Below are 14,380 nucleotides of genomic sequence, written 5' to 3'. Positions count from 1 at the left end.
TTAAAAATATTCCACTCGTGTTCAGTGACACATATGAAAATGAGTGGACTTCAATCACACTATTGTGCCCACCACCTAGTCTTTTACTTTAAACCATACACTTCAGACTACCCTGGTTATACACAAAACAGTCCTAATTGACTTGGAAGAACAACTTCAGAAAATATGTGGAATTATTTGGAAGAACCTTGTTGGAGTTCATACAAGTATAGCATTAGGCTCCCCCGCCCCCCAAATCATGGCTGTTTGAATGAGTAGCAAAAAGGTATTATGACATTTTGAAGGAGGCTTTCCAAGTCATTTTCAAAGTTGTGCAAAGTATACTTTAACATCAGTCATCGTTATTGTTCATACTTGTTTATATAGGCTTTCTTTGCTTCTATTTGTACTTGTTGGGATGTTTTTTTTTTAAATCACTGCTAGAATGATCACTACAACATGTTCAATTTCCAGAATGCTTTTCATTTTAAGTTATTTTAGAAAATTCCCTAAGAGGACAAATGAAAATAATCGTACCTTGGAATATCTATGGCATTTGAGAAAACAAACAACAAAGAGATCCATTAATTACTCAAGGCATTTGTTTTATAATGTGACAGTATGTGGGAATGATCTTGAGAGACAGAATGAATAGCTGCAGACTGGACAACAGTTAGATAAGAGGAAGCTACACCCACCGAAGGAATGGGGGCATGGCAAAAAAATCTCAGAAGGGACCCTGCTTAGTTTCATGGACTGTAATGGTGAGATGAGAAGAGAAGTACTTTCAGATTTGCAAGGTTCTGTTAATGTAAACTTATAGTAAAGTCAGGGATGGGATTCAGCCAGTTCGCACTGGTTCAGAAGAACCAATACCTATTTTTTGGTTGAATTCGGCAAACTGGTTATGATAAATCTGTGTTTTCCAGAACACATCTGGTTTTTGTTCAGCTTCCTTCCAGGTGGGAAAAAAAACCTCCCCAAAGGTCCAAGAGAGGAGTGATGGAAACTGAACAGAGACGTGGCACCTTCGATCACATCATTCAGGTGAAAACTAAGTGGTGCTTCTGAGAGGTAATTTCAAGAATAGATGCTTAATCTCTCTAGTTTCCCAATTGGTGCATACGGGAAAGGGGGCAAGGCCTGTTGGCATATCATTTTTTTTATACTTAAAATGGTCATTAGGACAGAAAACCAGTTATTAAATTAGTTCTTCTGAATTTGCTTCTTGTCTGGGCTACGTCACAAGGCTGACATATAATAAATGAAAGCTGAAGTGAATGGGAATATTGTGGTTGTCTGTTGTATATTTTTATATTTAACACATCAATAATCAGAAGTCTAGCCACAGGTTGATAAATGAATCAAGCAATTCAAACAATGGCATCTGGAGATTTATTTCATTGCAAAGGGAGCAGAAAAAAGTCAGCAGAGCAGAAAGAGCATTCTGCAGCTTGAGATAATTTATTGGATGAAAGATAGTATTTAGTACCTGGAGCATTAGAAAACCTGTAAGGAGAGGTATGCCTTACCTGAGTTGCAAAAATCGGAATTGCTAATTGACAAAAAACAGGATTTTTTTAAAAACTAGAATTTTTGCAGCTTGGATATAGTAAGGCTGGTATCAATCAGTTTTTCTTCTGCAAACTGAAGATCAAATGACGTACATCTTTCCAAATAACTCTTTAAAGAAGTACAAATAGCCCTTCCTTCTTTCCTTCATTCTTCCTTCCCCCTTGAAAATATTTTATATCATATGGAGAAACAAAAACTGAAAAAACCAAGATTTCAATCTGTTTCTAAACCATCAAAAGCCTTTGTGTTGTCATGGGAATTATAATAGTTGTCAGCTTAAGCAATGGAAGTCATAAAGCTTGGAGGCAGTAAACAATTTTCAAAACCTAATTCTTTTGAACATTAATTAGTACCGTCATTTTCTTTTAGAAAAAAACAGATTTCTTTTCCCTTTCTTGAAGCACAGGCTCATGCAGCTTTTCACAGATCTAGAAAACTATGTTTAATTCAAAAGTATATAGACCACCAGTTCTTGCCAGAAAGGGAACATTATTCAATAGAGAAAGGGAAATTATAAAACAGTTGGCTTAACAGACTCGAACACTGGGCGCTATCTAACAAAATGAAATTCAATGGCGAAAAAAGTTCTACATTTAGGCAGGAAAAATCAAATGCACAGGTATAGTATAGGGGGTACCTTGCTCAATAGTAGTAACTGTGAGAGGGATCTTGGAGTCCTAGTAGACAATGACGTCAATATGAGCCAACAGTGTGCTGCAGCTACCAAAAAAGCCAACACAGTGCTAGGCTGCATTAACAGAGGGATAGAATCAAGATCAAGTGAAGTACTAATACTACTTTACAATGCTTTGGTAAGGCCACACTTGGAATACTGCATCCAGTTTTGGTCACCACGATGTAAAAAAGATGTTGAGACTCTAGAAAGAGGGCAGAGAAGAGCAACAAAGATGATCAGAGGACCGGAGGCTAAAACATAAAAAGAATGGTTGCTGGAATTGGGTATGTCTAGTCTAATGAAGAGAAGGGTGAGGGGTGACATGATATCCAATATCTCAGGGGCTGCCACAAAGAAGAGGGAGCCAAGCTATTCTCCAAAGCACCTGAAAGCAGGACAAGAAGCAATGGATGGAAACTAATCAAGGAGACAAGCAACCTAGAACTAAGGAGAAACTTCCTGACAGTTAGAACAATTAACCAATGGAACAACCTGCCTCCAGAAGCTGGGAATGCTCCAACACTGGAAGTTTTTAAGAAGAGACTGGACAGCCATTTGCCTGAAATGGTATAGGGTTTCCTGCCTGAGCAGGGGGTTGGACTAGATGACCTCCAAGGTCCCTTCCAACTTATTCTTCTTCTTCTTCTTCTTCTTCTTCTTCTTCTTCTTCTTCTTCTTCTTCTTCTTCTTCTTCTTCTTCTTCTTCTTCTTCTTCTTCTTCTTCTTCTTCTTCTTCTTCTATTATTATTATTATTATTATTATTATTATTATTATTATTATTATTATTATTATTATTATTTTAAGTATATTCAATTTTAGTGAAATCACAATGTAATGAAATTAAGCCACATTTGGTTTTTGTCCTCATCTCACTCCCTACTTTGTGGAGTGCAGTCCTCAGTGCATTATTCAGTCAAAATTTAACCTTTGAGCAAGATCAAGTTGGCTGACCTGCTTTTATTTTGAAATCTGTATCTCCCTCCCCTTCCTTATTGCAACATACAAGGATTTATGATGTATGTCTAGCTGCATACTGGGATGTGATTCCTTTACTGATTAGGGTATCAGAGATGGACCTGAAAAATGTACCTTGAAATCCTAATTTATGTATCAGACTTATGGAATTTCCTTGGTTCCATTCCCTTTTCAGTTCAATTTATTCAACAGGATTGTTGTGAGAATTATATGGAATAGCCAGAGAATAGAATGCAATACAATGCATAAATCCAGAAATCTCTTAAGGTTTTTCTGTGTTCTCAGATCCAGTAAAACTTATTTCAATTGAAACAGCTGCATGTTGATCTGTGGTTACAATGGAAGGAGAAATTGGTTCCAAATTTTTATATGGATTTCCCTAATCCATACCTTTCCAAATGGAATATAAAGAAGGTGCATTTACTGTATATGCTGACAAATGCATTTTGACAAATTTGTTATTTTAGAAAAGAACCCCACAAACCAAGCTGAGTATTATTTAAGGGGGTTTGGAGGTCTAAGGAAAATTAATTGCCCCAAATAGATATGGTAGTGAGTATATACAAAAATAGGAATGTTTAAAGAAATATATAAATTTGCATGCAGATTTTTAAACATAATTAGCCAATGAAGCAGAAGCAAATGCTATAGAAGCTGAGAATTGTTTTCTTTTCCTTTTTAACTCTGGTAGTATAGAAACATAAATAAATAGTTGAAAAAATGGAATAGCCTTCTCCTGTTTCTTAAAATACAGTACAGTATATATAATTTCACATTATGTTTACCCATGCATAAAGATAAGGTTTTAAGGAAGACATTGGTATTTCTGCAAATTGCATAGTTATTGCAAGCTAGAGATTTATATCTATATCATCTATATCTACTGTCTTGTACATGTATGGTTTGTTCCAATAGATTACTTACCATCAGATTGTCCTGGTTCCCCAACATCTGGGGTGGACTCTGTTAATCCAGGCATGTTCAATCTGGAATGACTCTCTTGTTTGCTCATTCTCACTACCCAGGTAGGCAGGTGAAGCATTAGAAGGTCTTTGCCCAAGGAGCTAGATTCAAACCCTGGTCTCTTGCATCAAAGAGCAGTGCTCTAATGGAAAAAGAGCTAGCTAGTCAAAGTTTCAATATAGTGAAAAGAAGAACTGGATGTGCAGCCACCACTTGTAGCTGGAATGTCACTGTCATCCTCTCCATTGTAAAGGACAGCAGCTGATATGAGGAATAAGATCATGGATAAAGTAGTTGCAGTCAACCATTGAGATTGATTACTAAGACACAGTGGAGGAATTCCATCAAATAGTAGGCTGGAAAATGTCAATAGAATCCTCATGACAATCCCTACTACCAGTCCTTTTTTTTTTGGTAAAAGAAAAAGGTGCCGGAACTCACACATGTCATACAACCCACCTTGCCTACCCTAAAAGGTTCCATCCAAAAAAGGGGCCGGAACTCCATTCTGGGCATTCTATGAGACACCTACTACCAACATAACTCAAACCAAAGAACTGGTATACACCAGAAATGGTTGACTACACAATCAAGAACAGCAGTACATATCCCCCCCCCCTCAAGAAAATGATTCTCTCAAGGCAACTTGGGGAAAAGTTAGTCAGCTTGTGGAACTGCAGAAGGGTGTGGAGATTAAGAATAACATATGGGACTCAATCCATCCAAAGCCCCAGGGACTGCAAATCAAAGGCTCAAATTGGCTACCAGGTTAAGGACATAGGTCAAGAAGATAAATGCACAGGAACAGCAGTAAACAAAAAAAAATAGCAATGCATAAATGCCTACCAGCAAAGATGAGCCAGCTGCTAGCAGTAGGTTCCAATTTAGACTGGCTTAACACAGTGAAGGACAGAGCTGATCATGAAAGTTACCCCCATGGAAATAGCACCATCCAATCATTGGTCAATATATAGAAAGTCCTATCAGGCAACATAGCTGCCAAACTACAGGACCATTTTGGCCAGTACATGAGCACAGCTGAGAAGGGCATTGGGAAGAGCAGCAGTTGCTCCTAGATAGAACAGTTGCCTAGACAGACCAATCAGAACAGCCTGGATTGACTACAGAAAAGGTCCTGACCCAATGCCACATGCATGGTTCTGTGAATGCCTGGTGCTATACAAAGGGAACAGCTCACATGTGACTATCAGGTATAGCACACACTAATATGATGCAATGTTTTTCTGCATAGGCTTGACCTAATTACAAGGACTGAATATAGATACAAATTCAAGAGTGGAACTACCATCGGTCACCTCCTCTACATGGATGAAATCAAGCTGTATGCTAAGAGTGAATGAGACATCAACTTGCTGATCTATGACATGATTCTACATCTCAGTACATTGGGATGTCATTCAGACTTGAGATGTGTGGCCAAATGGTAATAAAGAGAAGGAAGGTAGTTAAGCTTGATGGGGTGGAATTACCACCAGGCCACATAGCAGATATACAGACCAGCTGCAAGTACTTTAGTATGCCACAGTCACATGGGAACCACTAGGAGGAGACAAAGAGTACAGCAACATCCAATATCAACAAAGGATAAGACAAGGAATAACCAGCTAAATGGGAAGAACAAGATCCACACATTCCATACATATGCCCTGCCAGTTATCAGATAACCTGCTGGCATAGTGAGCAGGTCAAAGAAGGACATGAAAGCTGCTAATATGAAGACTTGGAAGGTCCTCACAATGTATAGAGGTTTCCATCCCAAGTCCAACACCCAGAGACCGTACACCATCTGAAAAAAGGGCTGGAGGGGTTGGATGAGTGTCAAAGTCACTCTCCTGAAAATAGCCAGAGCATCCAGATGTACATTAGCAAGATGGCATTCAAAGATGAGTTGCTCAGAGAATGCCTAAGGAAATAAGAGACATAGGAGGAAAATAGAGTGGAGGAAGTACCATCATAAGATAAGACCCTGAATGGGATGTACCATTGTACATGTACCACAGATAGTTGTGGTAGCAGACACTGGAAAATCCTACCAGTGGCTGGAAAGGGTTTTACTAAAAGACAATAATGAATCACCAAACATAGCAACACAAGAATAGACATTAAGTACCAGATCTATAGAAGCAGGAATCTACCCCACTAGACAGGACCTATGTACGCAAGTTTGTGGAGAATAACAAGTCTAAGATCCTAGGAAATTTCCAGATCCATGTGGACAGGCAAGTACTGGCCAACCAACCAGACAATCTGTCCCATAGCTAGTCCTTGTGGTCTTCTGGTGTTGCACCTATCTCTGCTGTAATCTAATCATCTTCTTCTATTTCCTTTCAAAGAACACCCATAGTTATGTCTGTGAAATTTGAAGGAAAACTATATATCATCAACATATCTGGGAAGAAAAAGTTAAAGCAATTTTTGTTCCTGACACTGTTCAAAAATAGTTTAAATTTACTTAAAAGTACCCTTTTATTTTTAAAAAAAAATCTGACAGACATGAATAAAAAAATTGTATGTTAGTGCTGCTCCATAGAAGCAAAGGCTATAATTTTAAATATTTACTGAGAATCGTTTAATCCTCTTTAAGCACAGGGACAGAAGAAACCACTGTGAAAGTCATGGTGCAATTTGTCTTCATATCTTATTTTCCACAGAGAATTTGTAGCCACAGCAGTTCATACAGCAGACAATTTAACTCTGTAAAAACACAAATATATATACATATATACACAGAGACACGTAGATTTACGTATATGCATACAAATGCATTTCTAAATATTGTTGTTGTTTATCATTAGAAATCTTTTCAATTTAATTTTACCCCTTTGGTTTACATTTTGTTTTTATTCTGTTGCTTTTATTATTTTCACTGCATTGTCAAACTTTTAAAATGAAATATTGTTCTTTTGATCTTAAGCATAGCTCTGAAATCTGAATGTTTTCCAAAGAACAATAATACTTCATGGGTGGACAAAAATGCCCAAATCCAGTATAAACATCTGGCTATCTGTGTGATCAACTAGAGGGAATGCATCAAGGTAATTTACACCAGGGCAATTCCAGTTATTTGATAAACAGCTGGAATAGTGGACTGAACTAAAGCAGAACTAGAAGCCCTGAGTAGAAAAATAATGACAATGAATCATGTGTTTTTTTTCCATGCAGTGACACTGACACATTCGATTTATCAAGGAGACTAGGTGGGTATAGAATATTGCAAGTAAAGCAGACAAGGGCACTGGAAGAATATCTGAAGGATAATGAAGATAATACACTAAAGATAGTATAGCATCAAGGCTTACTGGCTAAAGTTACTTCTACCATTCTACCAGGCTTCTACCACTGAAAAACAAAAGTAGAAAGACCCATCAAAAGTAAATTTAATAGTAGAAATACTATAATAAACACTTTGGCTGAAACTAATCAATTAATTTATAACATAGCAGCAATGAGTTGGTATACACTGCTAAAAAATAAAAAGAATAAAATAAATCACCTAAAATGAAAAACAGTAATTGGAAAGATCACTAACTTACAAGCTGATAACAATCTGAGGAATCTGAAGAAAAGAAAATTGAAAAATAATAAGATCAGGGGCAATTTGCAGAAGTGATAGAAAGTTGGCACTAAGATTATTAAAGAAGTCTCAGAAGAATTAAAATACCTCACAGCTATTTCAAAGAAAATTGAATGATATGATGATAGAATAAATCTATTTTAATAAAATCATCAGTTTCAAGCAAATCAATATTTGCTTTATAAAGCATAGATGCTTGCCCAAATCAAGTTGAAACATTAAAATTTTTAAATGGCATGTAGGATAACCCACAAGAATATAATAAGGATGTAAAACACAGAAAAGTGATGAAGAAGGAACAATGGCTTAGTCAAAAAAGATGATATAATTAAAGCATCAAAATGATTAGAAAGTAAGTAAAAAAGGTTAAGAAAGTGGAGTGCACCCTGAGAAGATATATGTGGATTTTGATTTAAGTCAGGGGTGTCAAACTCGCAATGTCACGTGACATGTCGCAACATATCACGACTTTTTTTCCATGGCCGGCAATAGGGTGGGCGGAGTTTCGGCATGATGCATCCAGTCCATGGCCGGCAGTTTGACACCCCTGATTTAAGTATTTGATGACTCACCATAAAAGATTGGTTACTCACCTTAGTAAAATATTAATAATCAGAAAAGTTGAAGACTGGATGAGAACATTTTAATAATAAAAGCCAGAGACAAGAGTGTAGTTGTAAGCAGCTACAGACCAATTATTTATTCAATTTATCCAATTTATTATTCAAACTGCCAACATTTGAGATACCTATTTAAAAGCTCATTAGCAACAAAGTAATTTCTAAAATACCGGTACACAAGGAACAAAAGATCAACTTTTGATTGATAAAATGATGCCAAAAAAAACCCCTCAGACACAACCATCACCAAGAAAACCATCCTACAAATGGGTTGGATTCATTAAAAAAGGTCTTTGATTATCTTCCAGATAGTTGGATACAGAAATGTTTAGAAGTATTTGGCATTTCTACAAATATCCAGAATTTTGTAAATAAACTTCTAAAAACAATAGAAAACAATTTTGATTGTAAATTAAAAAAACTGGAAATATAAAGAGAAGTAGAGGAATTTTTCAAGGGGATTCGTTATTTTCATTGGTTTTGCAGTCCTATCACTCATTCATATTCTGTAGAAACAAAGCCTCCCAAAGTCACCATATGGATTTTCTAAATAAAATAAGTAAATAAAATATCAAATTGGAAATTGGATTTGACAAATGTACAAAGATCAGAATAAAGGAGAAAATGAACAAAAAGGGGATGTACATTCAAAAATAAGAATCTCATAAAGTCTTTGTCAGTAGAGGAAAGCTACAAGTTTCTAGAAATACTCAAATCACATGGCACCTTGCATATTAAAAAGAAAGCTAATTTTGAATCTTTAAAATGAGAATAAAGGATTCTAAATTCAAAATTAAATGATAGAAACATAACCAAAGCCATAAACCTGCATCCAGTGGTGGGATTCAGCCGGTTTGCACCACTTCGGCAGAACTGGTAGCTAATTTTTTGTTGCTCAAGCCCAGAATGAACTTCTGGAAACAGCATACACATAGAGAACTGGTTGTTTACATTTTGAGTCCCATCACTGCCTACATCATCATACCAATATGATTCTGCTCATACAATAAAATGGACACCGCTTAAAATGAACAATTTAGATTGAAAAACTTGAAATCTGATGACTATGCAATATTCACTGCATTCATTATGTGGTGTTGATCAACTATACTTAGTAGAAAATTGGAGGCCATGGTTTAAAACAGATAAACAGTTGGAGAAGAAAAATAAGGATGAATGATTACATCAAAGCAAATGAAGAGAAATAATCGTCACACATCCTGAAAATAGCAAAAGCAAAACATTTCTATAAAAGTGAATTGTTGGAAAATTGTTTAGAAAAATGGACAAGTAAACTATTACATAAACAAAAAAGAACTGAAAATAAAATGGACAAGATCATGAATTGGCAATGATTACAAGCTGGTGCAATTGTGAAAGAAAAAGAAGAATTAATTTTAGAAGTCATAAACAAGCATTGCTAACAAATTTGTTGAAATAGATTCACTAATATATCTAACATTAAAAAATGCAGATTTTGTAAAGAAAAATATGAAACTGCAGACCACATGGGTGCAACAAAATTGCTCACACTGAGTAAACATTGACATGACAAAATAGTGACTATGAACCATGGCAAAAATTATAATTTTATAGTTTCTGAAATTTTGTATACTCACAACTCTGGAAAAGTTGTGGGAAATGATATAAACAGTAATGAAAAAACATCTAGAACACAATATACCAGATATAACAATAACCTCAAACAAAAAAGTAATAGTTATAGATGTGGCAATGTCTATAATTATTGAGAATTGAGGAAAAGGTATTGGGAAATATTACAAAATATAAAGATCTAATTATAAAAATGGATAGCTTATAGAAGTTTTACAAAAACATCCATAATTTTTGGTGCATAGGACAGTATAAAAACAGATTAAACCATTTTCAAAAAGACTACCGTATTTTCCGGCGTATAAGACGACTGGGCGTATAAGACGACCCCCTACATTTCCTGTTAAATTATAGGGTTTGGCCTATACTCGCCCTATAAGACTACCCCTCTTCCAACGCACACCAAATAAAAATTAAAAAACATCAGATTTGATTTTAATATGGTAATTTTAATTCAAATGCTTATGACATGCAGGTGCTTAGTAGGAAAACTGTCACTTATAAACATAAGGCTGTTTGTCATCAAACATGTAAACATAAAACAGTGCAAGTGGATTAAACAATAATAATAATAATAATAATAATAATAATAATAATAATAATAATAATAATAATAATAATAATAATAATAATAATAAGAAGAAGAAGAAGAAGAAGAAGAAGAAGAAGAAGAAGAAGAAGAAGAAGAAGAAGAAGAAGAAGAAGAAGAAGAAGAAGAAGAAGTAGTAGTAGTAGTTGGAGGGGACCTTGGAGGTCATCTAGTCCAACCCCCTGCTAAGGCAGGAAACCCTATACCATTTCAGACAAATGGCTGTCCAGTCTCTTCTTAAAAACTCCATTCACCACTTCTGGAGGCAGGTTGTTCCACTGGTTAATTGTTCTAACTGTCAGGAAGTTTCTCCTTAGTTCTAGGTTGCTTCTCTCCTTGATTAGTTTCCATCCATTACTTCTTGTCCTGCTTTCAGGTGCTTTGGAGAATAGCTTGACTCCCTCTTCTTTGTGGCAGCCCCTGATTTCAGCAACCATTCCCTATTTTCCTAATTCACTTTTTCACTTTTCCTAATTCACTCTAAAGCTTTCCCTGCGCAGAGCCTTAAGTAAAACCAGCTGCCTGCAATTAGTGCAGGTTCGCATCCCACCAAGCTCAAGGTTGACTCAGCTTTCCATCCTTCCAAGGTAGGTAAAATGAGGACCCAGATTGTTGGGGGCAATAAGCTGACTTTGTAATAAAGCTGCTTGGGGGTGTGTGAAAGCCCTAATAACCAGGCATATACACAGAATGAAGGCTATTGCTAAGCACATTGATTTGTGCTTTAAATTGTAAGCCACCCTGAGTCTTCGGAGAAGGGCAGGATATAAATGGGATTTTTTAATAAAAGACCAAATGGGAGATCTGCTCCAGGTTTTCCAGCCAGCCAGCCCAGTTCCTGAGTCAAATGTGTCCTTAGAGCTAAGCCGCTGCTCCGGCTGCTGCCTTCCCCACCTGCCTTTCAAGTTGGGATATACTACAGCTGGTCTTCAACTTTAGAAGAAAAGACGCCCAGACCCCAGCCTGTAAAAAATCACAGACTGCAGCTTCTTCTCCAATTGGTCCCGCTTTCCCTGCGCAGACTAAATGGAAGATCCGCTCCAGGTTTTCTAGCCAGCCCTGTCCCTAAATTTTCAGCACCCAGCTATAAGACGACCCCTGACTTTTGAGAAGATTTTCATGGGTTAAAAAGTAGTCTTATACGCCGGAAACTACGGTATTTTGCTGTAAATTTGCAAAAATAATAATAACAATCTTCCTGGACATGTGTTTTTATATCAATTTAAATTTCCAAAGAACACCAATCAAACATGTAATTATTTTTCTTTCCTCATATGTACTGTGTTTTTATGAACAAAATCTTAATAAGAATACTAAGTATTAGAAGTGATTTTGAAGGTAAGGAATTGAAAAAGATTGCAAAATACTAAAGTTGTGTAAATGGAGGTTACAAAAATTTGGAAGAGGTTAAACAATGGCACCAATTGTTATTGGAGCTTTAGACACAATATAAAGATTTTGAAACAATTTGGCTCACTGACATTTAGAAAACTTGTAACAGCTCAACTATAAACAACAGCAGTGTTGTGTTTCTGATAGTCAGTTACATAAATGAGTACAATTGTGACTCACAATTAGTAGAACTGCAATAGTAGCAATGATAGGCACAACCAAATATCAAATGTTCCAGGGTAGAAAGAACAGGATATTTCTATAAGAACACAAAACCTCTTCTCTTCTCTTCTCTTCTCTTCTCTTCTCTTCTCTTCTCTTCTCTTCTCTTCTCTTCTCTTCTCTTCTCTTCTCTTCTCTCCTCTCCTCTCCTCTCCTCTCCTCTCCTCTCCTCTCCTCTCCTCTCCTCTCCTCTCCTCTCCTCTCCTCTTCTCTCCCCTCTCCCCTTCTCTTTTCGCATTCCCATTCCTCTTTCCCTTTCCCTATCCCCAGGGCTTTTTTTCTCATAGAATGCTCAGAACGGAGTTCCGGCACCTTTTTTGGACAGAACCTTGTAGGGTAGGCAAGGCGGGTTGTATGACGTGTGTGAGTTCCTGCACCTTTTTCTTTTACAAAAAAAGCACTGCCTATCCCTATCCCTATCCCTATCCCTATCCCTATCCCTATCCCTATCCCTATCCCTATCCCTATCCCTATCCCTATCCCTATCCCTACCCTTCCAACTTCTGGTCAACTGACTCCTTCCTAGGGCTGAGAGAGAATGACTGGCCCAAGATCACTCAGCTGGCTTTGTGCCTAAGGAAGAATTAGAACTCAAGGTTTATGAGACCCTATAGGAACACTTTTTGTTGTGCTGTATATCAAATGTATACTTTCAACAGCATTTTTTTGCATCATTTTGTTATTTGGAGGAAATTAATCTGGACTGATGCCAGATGTGTTCCTTTGTAAAAAATTGTTGTACTTTTTATAAGAACTGCATTTGCATCACATTGTTTACAAACTAATTTTCTTTATACATTTGCTCTAGAATTCTCTCAGAAATCATAATAAGAACTATAATTACAGATAAATATTATGTGGTTTGTTTTCTTTCTAATTGGAGAAATACACACAATTTAGACTTTTTCCAGTTTCCTGGCAAGGTAATCATTTTCCATTAGTTCCATAACTTATACCTGGTACTTTTGAGCATTATATTTTTCTTCCATATGCTCTCTTCTTTCCTTCTTCCCTTATAACTACTTTTTGTTTCCTGGTTATTAAAGAAATGTAATTGCAAAGTATCTGCAAAACCTGCCAGAATTTTATCTTTGTTACTCTTTCTGCTTTCCCCACATCTATATTTCTCAGTGAACTAAAATTATTTCAAAAATAGCCTGTCAATCTATCATCTATTTTATAAGATTGAGAGGTTATCCATCTCCAGAATGACTCTGTGGCTTATGCTAAAAGTAGAAAACAATAAAAATAAAATTCCATGCATTTGGATACACAACCTATAACAAAAAGAATAGCTAACATCTTCGCAAACATCCTACTTCAAAATCTGGGAAAACAGCCAAGTTTTAAAAACTTCCAAATATCATCGGGGTTGAATCCAAATATAATTCCAAGCAGCAGTTGCCATGACAAAGAAGTCAGACTTCCTACATACAGATAAATGGTGTTCCTTAATTAATGGGATCTGCAGCATACCAATTCTGCCAAATCTTACCATGAAGGATGGATAGTCCCACAGGGTCTCCATTTAGGAGCTAACATTTAACTGTTCCTTCCAGGGAATAAATATATCTTCTCTAACCTTCTAGGATGTCTTCATTCCTATTATTGTGATTAGTTGGGGATGATAAACTTCCTCATTAAATCCTCCAACTGGGTTCATGTTCTCTTCAGGATACTGTAAAGGTTTATCTTTGTTTCTTTATCTTATTAATCACATAATACAATAATGGCTGGAAGATAATGGTACCTGCCACAGTAGATGATTAGGTTTTGATATGACATTAAATATAATAGTGTTGCCCAAGTAATATGGGAAACATTAGCATCTAGATTAATTGAAACTGTATTTTTGTCTTGTAACTTTACTTTCTACCTCTTTGGGAGCAAATATCTAACTCCTCAAAAATGCTATCAATAAATGTTCCACAGGTATTTTCAGGATTTTGAACCATTTTAATAATTTAAAACTATTGTTTATCAAGAAGTGGGAACTGCCCAGCTCCTATTGGCCCCTTCCGGCTGCTGGAAGAATGTTCTCTCACCTCTCAAAATTGGGTACTCCCTTCTCTAACCATTTGGATTTGGGCTGCCCAAGACACCAGATGCTTGCTTTCCATGGAAGCATCTATCTTCTGTCTTTCAAATGCATACTTTAAACTATTTAAATCAAAATTGA

The 14,380-nt window shown here is 36.3% G+C and overlaps 1 protein-coding gene across 1 annotated transcript in view; it reads right to left on the bottom strand.

Moving 5' to 3' along the window:
* Positions 1-10,966: 10,966 nt before the first annotated feature.
* PRELID2 (PRELI domain containing 2) overlaps positions 10,967-14,380 on the bottom strand; it is a 226,080-nt gene continuing 222,666 nt past the window's right edge. Inside the window, exon 8 of the transcript XR_014025069.1 lies at positions 10,967-11,007. The gene's annotated coding sequence lies outside the window, so the exon portion shown is untranslated. The remainder of the gene's footprint in view (positions 11,008-14,380) is intronic.

Source organism: Vipera berus (assembly GCF_964194415.1).
Source record: "Vipera berus genome assembly, chromosome: 2".
NCBI lineage: Eukaryota > Metazoa > Chordata > Lepidosauria > Squamata > Viperidae > Vipera > Vipera berus.
Note: the sequence above shows the minus strand (reverse complement) of the source record. Positions and strands in the feature narration are given on the sequence as shown.